This window comes from Platalea leucorodia, assembly GCF_965183815.1.
Source record: "Platalea leucorodia genome assembly, chromosome: 6".
NCBI classification, from domain to species: domain Eukaryota; kingdom Metazoa; phylum Chordata; class Aves; order Pelecaniformes; family Threskiornithidae; genus Platalea; species Platalea leucorodia.
In genome coordinates, this window is record NC_138828.1 from 60,290,860 (window position 1) to 60,306,666 (window position 15,807).

General features: G+C 41.6%; 1 protein-coding gene across 3 annotated transcripts in view; it reads left to right on the forward strand.

The window, feature by feature from the left end:
• Positions 1-15,807, forward strand: part of APBB2 (amyloid beta precursor protein binding family B member 2) — a gene marked incomplete at its 5' end in the record, with an annotated part of 116,996 nt that overhangs the window by 15,104 nt on the left and 86,085 nt on the right. The gene's annotated exons all lie outside the window — the stretch shown is intronic.

Sequence of the window (15,807 nt, forward strand, 5' to 3'; positions counted from 1 at the left end):
GTAAAGGCTGCTCACAGCCACTGTATTAGAAATGTGTTGCTTAACTCCTCTCAGCTGGCAGCTGGAAGGAGAGGGGTAATTTAGCAGTGCTTTTGGTGGGGAGGTGGATTGCACTGAAACACAAGCACTGGTCTCAGACACAGCTCCTTGTCTGCTTGGGAGCACTTGGCAGCCCCCTGTTCAGTCCCAGAGGCTTTACCGCTGCTTTAGGAAAGGCATCAGCAAATGCTGTAGACAAGGTCCTAAAACTATGCTAATTGCACCTTTTGCTAGTTTAGAAAGAATTGCTCTTCACTAATCAATGGGTACATATTGTGAGAAGTACATGATTGTCTGGTTATGCTAAACTGACAGCTGCCAACACACAACAAACAAACATTTCCAAGCAATGATTTTTAGGTTCAGCAAAAATTTTCCACTTTTCTAATTCAAATCTTTGTGAGTGTTCCCCCCTCTGCCCCCAGTCATTGGATGATATTCTTTTATTTTAAAAAAGTCTTCCCAAGCCTTGGGTCATTTAATTTCTGTGTTTTGTTTTCTTTGTGCAGTAGTTCCATACAGTAACTCAGAAGCGGAAACCATGGCATTGCATATTTTGGAAGCCTGGGCTCGTTAATTATTTGAACAGTAATGATGACTTCTGCACTGTCTCTGTTGTGATTTACAACACATCTCTATTATTTTTAAAACTCTAGAGATCTCATTTGCTCTAGTTAATGGACTTTGTCACTTTTTTTATGTCCAAGCCAGTATATAAAGGTACAACTTTGTCGAGATGAGGGGAGGCGATTTGATTCTTGAGGGTGACATGGGGCTAAAGAAGTTTGCCATATATTGTTTGTATTTTAAGTGATTTCATTATTACAGCGCAGAGATTATATACTGTTTGGAGGCCACCATGGTCGAAATCCATAGCTTCATTACGTGTCAGTCGTGCGTGATTATGACAATAGTGATTTTTATTTTGATGTGTAGGGTTTTCTAAAATCGTAACCAGAAATCCCCACTATGTGACGTATAATGGATCTTCTGATCTTCTTTTTGATATGTAACAAACCTTTGCTGTTAAGAGAGAAAATTTTCGTGAAGTCACCTCTTCACAAGCAAAATGAAAAGTTTTCAGTTTACTACAATTGCTGTTTGGGTTAATATTATTTCTTGGGATACTTGATATATGTGTGACATTTTCTGGAGAAACTATCAATGGGAGGTATTTAGATAACTTGATGCTGAGATTGTTGGCTCCTTCTGTCTTTGTACTTGCTCCAGGTTTGGCAATGAGAAACTGGGTAGAAAATTCATATTCACTGAAAACTAAATTAGAATAATTCCAAGTAGTCTAATTAAATATGGGTGGCCTAAGATGCTAAGAGCCAGCATAAGTTTTGTTTCTTTTTAAATAATGTGTTTAAAATTTTCTTCCCTCACGTGTATTGCTACTGTATGGTGTATGAGCTCTTTCAGCACTCAGGAAGGGGGATTTTCTAAGCTGTTTTTAGGTGTTGGCAAGTTTGCTTATTTAAGTAACCAAGTGTTAGCTGAGCTGTGGTTTGTTTGCACTACGGAAATAAAGGGGAACTTTCCCCTGCTGAGTATGGGCGTTTTCCTCATTTAAAAAAAAAAAAAAATCAATTAATAAAGCCCTCAGCGCTCATCACTCTTCCAAAGCACAATAAAGGGCTTTTTAAAATTCTACGCTACCTTCACCATACTGGCAGCCAATATATTATAAACAGAGAGTTATAGAAAAGCAGATGTCCAGATATCTGACTTCAGTCTCTATAAGAAAAGAGTTGAAAATAAACAGAAAGCCCTAGAAAACCTCAAAATTGCCTTTCAAGATCAAAGTAGGAGAGGTGTGTGTGTTTCTAACCCCCGTGGTTATTATCAGAGAGGACTGAGTAGGACAATAGGACCTGTCATACTGGGTTGGACCGCTGGTTTTAAGATGCCTCTGTATGTAAGTATTCATGGACTCTAAAAACATCCAGCTATTGCAACTTGCAACTTAGACATCTATCTTTTAGGTTTCTTTGCTATCTTGAATTTACCTCTACTCTGATAAAATTTTGCTATTGAGTGTTTCTAGTTTCTTTCCAAAATGGACTATCAATTGATACTACAGAAGAGAGCTAAGAAATAAAATGTCAAGTTGCCATGGGTGCCAGGACAGCTTTTGGACGTGATGAAACAGGCCAATTTCTCAGGCTCCCCTGCAGCTCCTTCCAGGAGGCTGAAAAGGGGGGTGCAAAAAGCGATGCTGCTGGTGTAGAAAAAAGCAGAAATCGCAACTGGTGCAAATATCTCCAGACTCAATTGTTTGGGGGCAAATTTTCTAGTTGTTCTCAGGGGCTCCAGCCTTTTAGATTGGAGTAACGTGCCATCCCTAGGCAAGTATAAAAGAAGCCCTTAGGGGAGCGCTAGTGACCAGGAGCGCCACAGACAGGACATGGCATGGCAACGAGGGCACAGCACCGCAGTTTGTGTGGCAGGACGTGCAGGAAGGGTGCTGAAGCTCTGCCAGCTTGACCAGGGAGCCACGGTATCCACCCAGCAGAAAGCCCTGGCCTCACTAAGCTCTGCACCCACCACGACTGACGCGCCCTGCCAGACAGAGCTCCGGTGGGCACATGCTGCCACCAGGTGCCAGGCTGCAGGTGCGCTCTGCTCTTTTGCCAGTACCGGAGGGCAGCAGTGAGCACCCCTGTGGGAGGTGAGCCCAGGTAGAGGAGCTCCTCTGCTTAGTGGCAGAGCTCCGGGAGGAGGTGAGTAGGCTGAGGAGTATCAGGGAGAGAGAGAGACTACTGGAATGGCACCCTGCCTTCCATGGCACAGGCCCAACAGGCAGACAGGACCCATGATACAGAGGATTCCCTATCCTCTCTCTACCTGGCTGAACACCGTGACTTAAGGGATAGAGGGCAGTGGCGACAAGTTCCTGCCTGGTGCAGCAGGCACGTCTCCTCTGTGACTGGCCCGCCTTCCTAGGTGCCCTTGCATAGCAGGTATCAGGCTCTGCAACTGGAATTGAACAATAATAAGAACAATGGTTCATCGAGCTTGGAGGTGTCGCCAAGGTTAAGTTGGCCTACGGCCTGTGTCAAAACTGCTTCCATAAAGAAAAAAAGACAGGTTGTTGTCATAGGAGACTCCCTTCTGAAGGGAACAGAAGGATGAATATGCAGAATGGACCCACTTCTTGGCAAAGTCTGCTGCCTCCCTGGGGCCTGAGTTTAAGATGTGAAGAGAAAGCTTCCTACCCTGGTACAGCCCTCAGATTACTAGCCATTATTGATTTTTCAGGTAGGCAGTGATGAAGTTGCAACAAGAAGTCTGAGGGCAATCAAGAGGGACTTCAGGGCCTTGGGATGACTGGGTAAGGGGTCACGAGCACAAGTAGTGTTCTCCTCTGTCCTTCCAGTTGCAGGGAATGACAAGGGAGGAAACAGGAAGAGCCAGCAGATCAATACCTGGCTCCAAGTCTGGTGTCACTGGCAGAATTTGGGGTGTTTTGATCATGGGTTGGTCTACATGACACCAGGCCTGCTGACGACAGACGGGGTGCACCTGTCTGAAAGGGGGAAAAGGATCTTTGCACAGGAGTTAGCAGGGCTCATTGAAAGGGCTTTAAATTAGATTTGAAGGGGGAAAGAGATAAAGCCAGGCTCATTAGAGAGAAGCCTGAGGGAGGCACGCCAGTGTTTGACGGATTGGTGTGCTAGTGAGGTCCTTCGGTCTGCCATCTCAGTGGAGTTAGGGGATGGAGATCCATGTGGCAGCAAAGACGCAAGGGTTATTGATGTGTTAGAAACCATGGAAGCACCTGAGAATGGTCACATAGGAATTAGGGCTTCTTCCCCCAAGAAGCTGGCAGGATCAGTAGCCCAACTGAAGTGCATCTAGACCAATGCACGCAGCATGGGCAACAAACAGGAGGAGCTGGAAGCCATTGTGCAGGAGGAAAACTGTGATATAGTTGCCATCACGGAAGCATGGTGGGATGACTCACACAACTGGAGTGCTGCAATGGATGGCTCTAAAGTCTTCAGAAGGGATAGGCAAGGAAGGAGAGGCAGTGGGGTAGCCCTGTGTATTAGGGAGGGTTTTGATTGCCTGGAGCTTAATGATGGTGATGATAGGGTTGAGTGTTTATAGGGTTGAGTGGTGGTCTCTCGGCTGTCTTGTGATTGCCCGATCTGGTTTTAAACACCCCTTCAGTGGAGGTGTTGCCCCAGCCTGTTTGGGCCATCCGCTCCAGAGGCACGCAGTGCTTTCCCCTGCAGTAGATCTTTTCAGTCTTTTTAGTATAATTTTTCGTTCCTCGTTGTCCCTGTGTGCCAGTGTGGATGAAGGGAAGCACTCCCAACTGGGGAGTTGTGCAGTGAGCCCTGGTGGTGCCCATCCTGGAGGTCTGAGATTTGGGGCATGGCCAGGGCTCCTCACTGCCACTGCATCTGCGTGGGAGGAGAGCATCGCGTGGGGTCTTCACGGCTCAGTGCCCTGCAACCCTTGCGTTTATGCTTCAGTAATAAATGTTAGGGACCAAAGGGAGAAAGGCATCTGGGAGAAAAATCTGCAAAAGTAGACAGTTTTAGTCATATGGCTTCTGGGAAGGGGAAAAAAGATAGTTTTGAGAACAGTTAATCCATTAAAGAGTGTAATCTAGCAGATACCTGGAGAATTATTAATGTTCAATCCGGAGATTATCTTTAGCACTTTAGTATACGTAGGAATATGATAGAAATACTGCTTTACTGAGAGGACACTGTTGAAAATTACAACATACAACTTCCAGGGCTTCTGAATTTTTTTGTTGTCTCCTTCCATCTGTTAACACAATTTGTTATTAAAATCCTGGAAAACTTAATGTTGTTTTGTGTTGGTTGTTTTGTTTTGTTTTCATGAGTTTTATTTTGGAGGTATATAATTCAAAGGCCCTGAAGAATTTACCCTTAAGCTTAATTGTTTGCACTGGGGATGCATCACTGTTCAGACAAAATCAACCTGAACTCTCCTTAGGGCAGGATACTTTTATTTGTGGTCTAATGGAAAGGTGTTTTCAAGAGACTTGACTCTTTTTCTGAATGAGGAGGCAAAACCAAGACAACCAATTTAAAGATGCAAAACAACTGGCTGGATATTAAACAAATGTTAATGTTGTTGATTAGTAATGTTGCTAAACAAATGTAATAGTCCATTAATAACAGGGGCACTGAACACCACAGGCACAGTACAGTATAAGAATTGTGTTTTGAGGAAACTCTCTCTCCTCCGAAGAAATTATCTGTATCTGTTTCTTGACAAGAACTACATTGACTTCAACTTTCAGACTTTTTTTTTTTTTAATAAGGACTTTTAGCTTTCCTCCACTGGCCTCAGGACTGACTGCACCCATCCAGCTGACTTTGCTGTCATTTGGAGAGTGTGTGGTGGGTTACTGAAGACCAGCTCCAGATGTCTTTAAAACTGCAGATGGCACAGAGCTGGCTTTAAATCACGGCAAATGCTTCTTCCCCCTCACTCCAGAAAATTTCCTTAGTCTAGTTTTCAAAGGAAACGCATCTTGTGTTATTATACCCTCTACCTATTCTTCCTCTCTGTCTCTCTCTGTATTCACCAGTTTCACCTACATTTTTTTGAATCAGTGTGTTGTGAAGAGCAGGAGTCAAGTGGACACCCCAGTCCCCAAACCTAGGGGAGGGTCAGGGTGATGCTAGTGCTGTTTTCTGTTTGTGGTGTTTTTAAGAAGTTCACCAGAACGTCTGTAGAAGGCAGGCATGTTTCTTAAACTTCCCGTCACCGGAAAAACAGTTTCAATGGAAAGTTACCCCTCCTTAGTAGAGTGCAGCTCTCTATGTAATAATCTCTAATGAATTGGGAATGAGAATTCTCTGGGAAAAATAAGGAATTCTGTTTGCCTCAAAGCCAAGAAAAATACTGGAATTTGCTTTTGCTTCCTGTTTTATCTTAATTTAAACAAAACCCCTTCCTTCCAGATCAGGGAATAGCCCCATAATTAGGAAGGTCCCTGAGATGTGGGACAGTCAGTGCTAGAGAGCCACAGGTTTTGTTGTTCTGGGACAGTTGCCCTCCTTGCTCTCTTCAGAGCTGTGGGAGATTGCACAGGGGCAGCAGCCTCCTCCGGCTTCTCAACCTTTGGCTTGCACAACACCTTGTTTCTCCCTGGTTGAAAATGCCATTCAAAGGGATATCAAAAGTACAAGCATCCTCTTTTTCAGGGGGTGCCACCGCTGTATGCGCCTGCCATATAGCAAATGCCTGTCTGCTGCTGATCTCTGAGCAAATCTAGGAGGGCAGTTTAATAGCTGGTTATGAATAAACGAGTTCAACCCAGTGCAGAAATGACAGCAATGAGACTGGCCCTTAGGGATCAGGAGTGTCACTCCTGTAAATAGAGCCTGGTATTTTGAAATAACAGTACGTCTGGATAGAATAGCCGTCTAATACAATAAAAATTACAGCAAATCATGAACTAGTCAGAAAGATTTATACCAATGGTCAAGTTCTGCCTCTGATTTTAAGCAGCATCTTTGACAAAATTAAAATGGATGTCTTCTTAAAAGCACCATTTTTCGTTTGCACTACCTATCTGATATAGACAACTAGTATGTTATTTACTACAGAACATATTTTCTGTGTTCCTGAGTGTGGAAAAAAGATTTATGGTAGTAGAAATATATTCAATTACAGTGTGGATAAACACAAGTCCTATAATACTAGAGAAAGAATGTATTATCATCTGTACAATTGTAGGGTTCTAGGTAAACATCCAGTTTTCTAGTTCACACTCGCTATGCATCCTAATGGCCTGTCAACTTTTAATACTGAGCTGCTTTTTTTTAATCCTGCGTGTCACTGGTAACTACGTATTAATAACGGTGCATGTTTTATAGTCTCAGATGTGACTTGACCATTTGCTGACTGCTTATGAAAGAGGGAAGGTGACTATTGCTGTGTATCCCCAGTATTTGTGTAGGTAACATTCTGTATATGCAGTAACTAACTGGGTGTTTATCTTCCTTTTAGCTACCCCTGTAAGAGGATTTTAGGGAAGAAAAAGTAAGACAGTTTAAAAGAAATAAAACCTAAAAGGCCACACAGTTATACAATGTTCGCAGTAATGCCGAGCATTCAGAGTCTACTGGTAGAAGGCCATAAAATAAATTGAACTTAATAGTGATTTGAACGTGAAAGATGACTCTCTGTCATACACACTGCTGCTATCAGCTGCACGGGGAGGCCACTTGCTGCATTTGGGCAGTCGAGTTGCTTTTACCCTGTGGTTGTCAGTGGAGCTACCTAAATCTGTATCTTGAGTGCTCGGATAAGTGCTCTGACTTGAAACCCAAAGTTTCCATGGTAAAAAGGGGTGATCAGCAGCCTTTTGAATTGTGATAGTTAATAAAAATAGGTATGTAAAAGTGAACTAACATGCTTAAATTCAGGAATGGGAGGATAGATGTTTTATACAATAGACTCTGTTTGCAATTACCAGAAATTGGGACTACAGAAGAGGCTTTCCAGGACGTGTTGTATGGTCACGGTTCCAGTGTTATACTTACTGTTTAGCAAAAACATAAAGAATGATTCTTTATTTCATCAGAGCTATTCATTTTCCTCCCTAGGGAGGGCTTGATTCAACTGCCTGCCTGGTGTCCCTTGAGATGCCTGGTGGTGTCCAAGATGGGCAGCAGATAGGAAGCAAGAACTAGGACTTGTGTTCTGGGGGAGCAAACACAGGCTAAGTGGGATGCACATCAAAACCAGAGTGCTGCTTTGTATAAGTGCAGTGCTATGATCTTAAGTGTTTTAAAAATGAATGTTTTCTACTCAGTAAAATGTGTAGTTGTGGGGTAAACAAATGCCTGCAGGCCTGGCTGCTGGAACATGTGGAATATCAGCAGAGGAGAGTGAAAGGCAACAACGGGGAACAGAGGTTGTGGCGAGACAATGCAGGAAATTGAATGCCAGCGTTGTACTACCGCCTGGGTGGAAGCTATAGAGTAGTTCACCAGATCTTCAGAGTACCACAGGTTTCCCCCAACTCCATAGTGCAGTTTACATTGATGAGTAATGTTAGATATTAGGATGTGCCTTTTATACAGGGCTCGTTGTGTGTTGTAGCAAAGTGAAAGACTCTTCTGAGCATCTGTAGGGAAAACTCGAGTTTCAGAAGTGGTGAATAGCTTAATCACGTCTGGTACTTGACAAACTATTTTTGGAAGCTTTTCAAGCTTCTGTTGTTTCAGGGATGGACAGGTGTAATTCTGGATCCTGCATGTTCTCTCTGAGGTTGAATGTGTCTTGCTGAAAAAGCTCTTCTGTGCCTAGGATTGTATGTCTTCACAGGTCTCTCCTGAGACCATGGAAGGAGTTCAGGTCCAGTCAGACACATGACCGAGCAAAGAGGAAGGGAAAACAAACCATGGAAGAGAAACTAGAGAAGGTAGTAGGGAAAAGTCAGGATCCTGATAGCTCTTTCAGAGGGATAGTAAGGCAGGAAATTGCACAGGAGATAAAGCCACCATCAACTAATATCAGACTAACCGCCCCTCCTTTAAAAAAAAAAAAAAGTTCCCAGTTCATAAAGCTGTGCAAGTAATAGCAAATTACGACCAAAATCGATCCAGTAAACCTCTGCCTCAGCACTTCTGAATGCTGCATAGAAGTCGGGCCAAACTTCAGTCCACCTGATTGATGCTTTGAAATGGGTATGGAAACCTCTGGGGAAGGGAGGGAAAAACCAGTGTTACCTTTGGGAGGACTCTTCACCTACAGCCCCCTGTTCGTTAAGGCAAGCTGAGAACATGGATATATTCTCTTTGCAGCCTGATTGGGTGCTTGTTTGTCATCTTTTGTGCTCCTATGTCTCAGCTGCAGGAGGTGTGGTAGAGAAATGGTATTGCCACTCAGCAGAATGAGTCTCTAGTCTTTACAGTGGCCCCTGAGCTTTTGGAGGATCTCACAGTTGCTGGGGTGGCAGCGATTCACCTAAGTGTACAATGCTGGGGATGGCTGGTACAACTTTGGGAGTTTCCTGCTCAGAAGTGATTCCTGCCTCTTTGCAGCTAAATCGCCTACAGAGTGGAAACCCAAAGCCTGGACCGCTGTGGTGGTTTCTCTGAGCATCTGCAGCGATACCAGCATCGGGCCCCAGTAAGAGTGGTGAGCTTGTCTCACCGCTGCTCTCAGCAGAGGAGAAAGCCGATGGGGGACCAAGAACAGTTTTGGGGTGAGGAGAAAGGTAGGAGGGGTTGGAAGATGGGAGCATGACCTGGAGGCTTGTTGAGAGGAGGGGCCCACTGGAGGGGGAAGCAAAAGGAGAGTTACTGCAGCCGTGGAGATAAATGAGAACTTGGCAAAACTGGGGGGAAGCTGGAATAAACAGGAGCTGGAAGCAAGCAGGGGTGTTCGCAGTCAGTAGCTTAGGCAAATGGGACTAGCACAAAGACAGTGACAATAAGTAGGATGGACTAAGGTTGAGAGTAAAGCAGCAGAAGTGAGTATTGGGGAATTTGCATGTGCTTGAGGCTGGGATGTTATTTCACACATGTTCTGAAAACTTAAAACGGGCAAAACCAGGGGATCTTTGGGTGAAATTTATTAAATACTGAAGTACTGCTAAGAGAAAGTAAAATCCTAGCTCAGGACTGGATTCAGGCCCTAGTAGAAGGAGATGTCTGTGCTATGAGGGACGCAGACCTAAATTCACCGCGAGTTCCTGCCCTAGTATATTTGCACCTATAGGTATTTCTTTTAATCTCCCCAAGTTAGTGGCTCCTTTAGACCTCAGTCTCTCAGGGCACTGGTTCCTCATGTTCTTAACTCTCACAGAAGTCAGCTTTAGCTGATTGAAATTTAATTCAGCTTTAATTAATGACATGGGATTGGCTGAATTGGGATCATGGGTCCCTGTAGTTACAACTGTGCTGTTGCAAGCTGTGGTGTTAAACACAGAAACCTATAGCATGTACCACCAAGACGTGGACTAGATGGTGCTGCAGACATCCTTGGGTTCATTGCTGCTGCATCAAGAGAAGGTGGGCAGATTCAGGGCAGTACCGAGCCATCTCTGTGGGCCAGGAGAGGTCTTCTATGATGGGACTTGGCATGCTGCTCTGACCTTGCTCTGAACTCGATCTGTGCTTGAGAGTGGATGCATGGTCCCTGCCTTAAGGGACATGAAGCCTTTTTTAAGCAATCCCATGAAGGCACATACATTTGCCATTAAGGCTCAATTGCTTTGTTTTCAGATGTATGGAGCCCCTGGGTACTCAGCATTAGGCTGTAAATGTCCAATATCAGGATGCCACAGAGCTCAAGATAATGACATTAAGTGGGTTTCTTGTAGTGTCTGAGATGTGGATTTCTAAAGCCTAGCAGTGCATGTCCTTTGGTTTGCACAGTAGATTTATCCATGATACTTAAGTGATGAGAAATCCTTGGGGGGAGAGGGGGAAGACAACCCCAAATCTGAAGCATATATTTTTGCTCCCTGCTTATAGTGTCTCTGGGGCATTTTAATCCATTTTTATATGGTATTGTGTTATGTGTATTGTTTTTAACCACCGTTTGTTATGTTGGTCATTTTATATGTACGTCATTTGATACACTGGACTAATTTATTACCTAATATGATTTTCAAGCAAAAACCTTGAAGTAATTAGTCTCAGAACTATTCATGAAACTGTTTCTTATTGAAACTATTTCCTTCCTAAATGGTGACATAATTTAATATTAACTAAATTCCTTTTTCCTATTATTTTGTTTTTAATTGCATTTCAATTGAGATTCTGCAGGGCTAAATTTAAATATGAAACACTTCTTCAGTTATTAACTCAAAGAGATAGTTGCAGTGCACTGAGAGATAGGTATAGTAGCACTGTCATAATACTCAATTAAGAGTTGTAACTTTGTAGAGCACGTTTCTTGTTTGCGCATAACTGATAAAATACTCTAAATCTAAGGTTATGGCTTCTTTTACTTTTTGGAAGTGGGTTTTTGGCTTTTTCCTAAACCTGAGAATTTTTCAGTAACGGTCAGAGGAGCCCATCCCTCCTTCTCGTCTCAAAATGAAAGCCAAAATGCACAACTCAGATTGGCCAAATTAATTTTTAAATTAGAATACATTCCCATTCAGACTTTAATTTAATTTTACTTCTACTCTGCAAGAAAGAGACAGTCAGTTACCCTGGTCATTTTGGCTGACATGATTCTTGGCTTTGCTTAAATTATTGATTACAGCAAGGGGAGGGACTTTGCGATGAGAACAGCGCTCTCACTAATAGAAACCTTTCACTAAATCAATTTCTACCATTGCTGCAATGCACCTTCAGGGAGTCGGAGGTTAGCAGCCTTACGAAGAATTTTGTCTTCAAAGAGTGGATCTTTGCCATGCATTTTTCTAAGCCTTTTCTTTTCATGCTTATACAGGCAGCTAAGGAGAAAAAAAAACCAACATAAATATATGTCCAGGGGTTGATTTCCAGGGTGAGGGGCTGTTCTGGTCCAAAGTTGAGCTGATTAAATCTTGATGTGATTGATATCTAAAAGCTTGTGGGCTAAAAGTACTGTTTCAAAAGCTTGTCTCCTGAGCAGAGTCAGTCAGAAAATACATCAATGTCTTGCAAGCTGGAATCAATTCAGTAGAGAATGCACTGTATGCACACGCTGCTGTAATTCCTGTATAGCCACCCCTCTCATTTTTTCCTGGCTTATTAGAAAACGCAGTCATTTATATGGTCAACATGTGGTGTTTCCTCTGTTATATCTACCAGCAGTTGAACAGAGGTGGCTTGGCTTTTCTCCCACCCAAAGCACCATTCCTCATTAGACTAATTAAGCAAGTGTCTGTTTAAACATAGCAGTGTATTTTCCCATATTTGAGTTGGAGATGCTACACAGAAGGAGAATATGAAGCTGTTGGGACATGTATATAGCAAACTTAAAAGATGCTGGTAGCAGATCAGTACATGTTGAACTATACGGGAGCATCTAGTAACTGTAAGTAACACTTCTTCTCTGTTTTACTTTTTTGTAGCTCTGATATCCAGTGCTAGTGGCATTGTCAATTGAATACTATTATTTTATCTGTTAATAAAAATTCTGCTCAGTGGAACATCAGCTGGTATCTGACAGCTTAAGTTGCGGAGTGCATGGTGTGCAGTTAATACTGTACAGGTATCTTTCTGTAGTGAATTGACAAGTGATGTTTTAGACTTGTGATCCATAGAGCTCGAAGGTTTTTGCAAAGGTTTAAAATACATTATGAACCGGACTTCTAGTTTCTCCTTCACATATCACGAATTCCTCCCCTGGGACTGCTTTGTTTTCCTTGCCGTCAAAGGGAAGAAAAAAAGTCTGTCTAAATAATATAAGCGCAGTACCCCATGTCATTCCCTAAAGTTCAAGGTAAAGCAACTTTTGATACACTGAGTGAGGTTTTGGGGGTTAGAAATTTAAGGTGGTTTATAGCCAGTATTTGATTAGGATCTGTCGAAGAATGTTGACCAATATCTTGGACTTTTTTTTTTTTTGTTCATTTTGCCAGCCCTAAATCAATGAATTTGGCCAGGTCAGAAAAATGATCTTTCGTTGTAAAGCTGGTTCACTCAAAACCTTTACACAACTTTTTGTCTTCATTTGTGGAATTGTAATTAAATAGCATAACTGTATTCACTCCTTACAAAATCAAACTGGTAATAAGAAGCAGTGATCTGGTTTGGCTTTTGTAAAATTATTTGAAATTTAGTTCCATTTTTTTTCTTTTGTAGGCAAGCCAACATCATTTGTCACACTCTCTAGCTGTAGCAGACTTTCAAGATAACATTCGGTGTTAAACTCAAATTACCTTATTTTCTTTCGTGCTTAACTAAACCAGAATAATGAGTCTCCCTTTTGCCACTGGAGCCTGTCAGCAGATCGACTAAGGAACTTTGTAGTCTCCTGACTACATTAATTTCCCACAGTTAATTGTTCTGAAACATAACCAATGCTTTTTTAACAGAGAGATCTGAAAAGCAGGAAGAAGACATCAGAAAAATCAAGATTTCGGGGCTAAGCTGCCACTGGCATAGAATAGGAAGTTTGATTTTTTTCATACAGGATTTTTTTTTTTTTTTCAACTAACATGGGTGTGTTGAGCTTTGTAAAATTATATTGCTTATGCGTATTCAGGATACATATAGGAAAAAAGGCCCTTATGCATCTATCAGATTGAATGTGTGATCATTAACAGAAGGTAATTTTTCTATATTTCTCTTGATTTCATGTCATAGTTGAATTCTCACTTTCATAAATAAACTCCAGATTTCTTTACATTAAATATACCAAGTGTACTTCCTTATGGGAAGTTCCTCTTCCCTAAGATTATCTAATCCTACAATTACTTCACAGGGAAAATGCAGTTTCTTGAAAGAAGCTGCTTCGGGAGTAGGGTGACATGGAAGTTGCCCCATTCTCTGTTCCTCCCAGTGGTTCTGTCCACATCTCCTTTGCTTGTAGTGTCAAGGAGCTGGTCCAGACAACAGTGGTGCATGGTCCAGAGTGCGTAACACTTCCCAGAGGAAACCTGCCTTTTTTGGGTGGTCAGGTGTCTCTGCCTTGAGAGAGACTGTTGTTAATCTGGGACAAGCTTCAGCTGTCCCAACATAAAATCAATTGAGCAGTGACTCGGGAAGGGTTGTGGTTTTCCAGGAATGATGCAGAGGGGTGGATTGTCTCTCAGGTCTCCCTGCCAGAAGTAGGTAGAGATGCTATCTACATGTTCGACCGATGTTTCAGGTTCACTTCTTCCAAATTTTGCTAACATCAGTGCAATAACTATTTGACAGTATTTAAAAAACAAACAAAACAAAACAAAAAACCCCCTAAACCCAGACAAAATCTACTGATTTAAAAGTTGCAGTCCCTGCAGACCACACTTTAAATACTCTAGTAATAGTAATTCCTGGTTGTATTTTTTTAACCTTTTTTTTTTTTTAAATGTATTCAAGTATACAACAGAAGCTTTAGGGTAGGTGAGGGAGTATACCTAGCATTTGCACAGCAGATCTCTCTTGTTTTCCTCTGCTAAACCACCCCATCTGCAGGCAGGGCAAGTGGACAGACTGAGCACTGGAAGCAGAAAGGCTCTTCGAAAGGGAGGGGAGGGAGTTTTCAGATGTTGCTCTTTTAACACATTTATTTTACATCCTCTCTTTAATTACACAAGAATGCTTATAGATATCATGCATTTATAAAGTCCATAGTACTGATGAATAAGAATAAGTGCTTCAATTTACACCAAGAAACCAATTAAAAACTAAATGAAAACAAAGTTATAATTTTTTCTTGAAACAAATACACCTTGTCCCCAAATGCGAGTCTAAAAAGAATGTCTTCAAAATCAAGAATCAATTTTAGGTCATTGTTTTTTTTTTTTACAGTTGAGCTTTCATGCTAATGTTATTTTTTCAGCTCTTTTTTTGGACAGGGAGACATGGGAGATTCTGTAGGTTGTAGTGAGAGGTTTTTTTGTTGTTTTTTTAACGGACAAGCTGCAATTTTCTCATGATTCCAGGAGCTGGGGATTTAAGAAACGCCAGATATCACAAGACACGGTACAAAATTGTGAAAATTTCTGTCAAAAATGCTGAAAACAAGTGTTAAGTTCACAAGAGTAGTATTTAATTTCTCTAGTGTTTTAAAAGTAAACTTTTTGAAAGGAATGAGCCTTGCAGCTTGAATTCTGCAATGATGAAAAAATCTACTACCTCATTTGGTAATGCTAAATGTTTTTCGGTGGGATGTGCTTTGTTATTTGATGACTTGCTGATGGGTAAGGTGGTGGTCAAAGTTCAGAAGAGAGAGAAAACTCTCTTTGCTTTCTCCTTCTGGTAATGTTACTGCAAAAGGGTCAGTGCAAAGGCCACCAGGTCAGGTTATTTTGACTTATTTTTCTTTTGGTTTATCACTTTACAGATGCTGTGTCAGGATTGTATGTTGTTCTGGCCACAGTCTTTTATCTGGGCTATTTCTGTTTTCAGAAGGTGGCAGGATTCACTGAGAATTCGTTATCAGTGCAGAAGCAGTGAATTTCTAAGTAGCATCTCACATCCAGTATGTTGCTGTCATCTCTCCTTTCTATTTCTGAATTTTTCTGGAATGCAAATAATATAAGGGAAGCAAGATTGTAAACGTTTACTGACATAAGAGCTCTTTTGAACTGTAATAATTGTCATATGTAAAAGCCTGTAGTGTAAGCGGTGTTAATTACCTCTCAAGAGCAGTCGGCTCCGCAGTAATCACTAGATGAGATCTGCTTTTAGTTACTGCTCTTTGTGGTAGTTCGAATATGTTCCTCTTTCCTTATTCATAAAGATATTTAAGCCCGACAGATGTATCTGCCTATAAAGAAATTTTTGTCTGTTAGTTGGCTCTGTACAATTTAGTATAAAAGTAGTAGAATCTTCCTTTTAGATAGTTTTAATATAAAATTGAAGGTGACAAATGTGTAAGGATAATAATATTCAGTCCCATAACTCCTGCACTGCTGTTGTCATATGAGGTTATTGTGTATCTCAGGGTAGGAAACTGTGTACCTTTGTACTTACGAGAACAAATTTATTGTGGATTTTCCTTCTGGGAATATATATATCCCTTGGAGGAAGCTTGGATATATCAGTTTGAGGGTTCTCATAACAGAAATGGCTTTTTAATCTGACCCAGTATAGTTGTTGTGATTACTTTGACTAAAGTCTTTCAATAATGTTGTTAATTCCACTGTTTCCAATGCAAGCTAATATA